Source organism: Lagenorhynchus albirostris, unplaced genomic scaffold (genome assembly GCF_949774975.1).
Source record: "Lagenorhynchus albirostris unplaced genomic scaffold, mLagAlb1.1 scaffold_78, whole genome shotgun sequence".
NCBI classification, from domain to species: Eukaryota; Metazoa; Chordata; class Mammalia; order Artiodactyla; family Delphinidae; genus Lagenorhynchus; species Lagenorhynchus albirostris.
This window is the reverse complement of record NW_026783431.1, coordinates 233,208-234,477: the sequence shown is the minus strand read 5'-3', so window position 1 is coordinate 234,477 and position 1,270 is coordinate 233,208.

The following is a 1,270-nucleotide window of genomic DNA, read 5'->3' as shown; positions in this document are numbered from 1 at the left end:
AACTAATATTACTACTACTGCTGCGGCTGCTTCTATTCCTACTACTATCAATACGACTACCCCAGTGCAGGCAAATCTACTACTTCTACTGCTATTGCTGCTACTTCTACTACTACTACTGGCCCACTGCTGGGCAAATCTGCTGCTACTACTACTGCTGCTCCTGCCACTTCTACTGCTTCTGCTACCACTACTACTACTACCACTACTAGACCAATGCATTGACAATACTACTACTATTAGTAATACTGCTGCTGCTGCTAGTACTGTTACTTCTACTGCTACTACTATTAGTCCTGTGCATGGCAAATAATATTTCTACTATTGCTGCTGCTGCTGCTACTACTGCTATTAATGATAGTCTAGTTCATGGCAAATATTAATATTACTACTCCTGATGCTGCTGCTACTAATGCTAATACTACTATCAGTACTACTAGCCCAGTGCATGGCAAATATACTACTACTACTGCTATTGCTGCTACTGCTACTACTACTACTGGCCCACTGCTGGGCATATCTGCTGCTACTACTACTGCTGCTGCTGCCACTTCTACTGCTGCTGCTACCACTACTACTACTACTACTAGCCCAGTGCATGGCAAATACTAGTACTATTACCACTATTACTGCTACTACTACTGCTGCTGTTGGTACTTCTACTGCTGCTGCTGCTACTACTATTACTACTACTACTAGCCCAGTGCATGGAAAATACTACTACTATCACTAATGCTGCTGCTGTTGCTGCTACTACTGATACAACTACTTCTACTAGTAGTAGTCCAGTGCATGGTAAATACTACTTCTATTACTACTACTGTTGCTACTGCTACTACTGCTAGTATTACAATCAATACTTCTAGCCCACTTCTTGACAAATCTACTAATACTACTGCTATTGCTGCTATTTGTACTACTACTACTGGCCCACTGCTGGGATAATATTTTGCCACTACTACTGCTGCTTCTGCTACTTCTACTGTCTCTGCTGTTACTACTAATACTACTACAAGCCCAGTGCATGGCAAATACTACTAGTAGTACCACTACTGCAGCTACTATTGCTACTGCTGTTGCTACTTTTACTGCTGCTGCTACTACTACTACTAGCCCAGTGCATGGCAAATACTACTACCATTACTACTACACCTGCTACTGCTACTACTAGTAGTCCAGCGTATTTCAAATTCTACTACTATTACTACTACTGCTGCTGCTGTTGCTACTACTGCTACTACTACTATCAATTCTACTAGCCCAGTGCCTG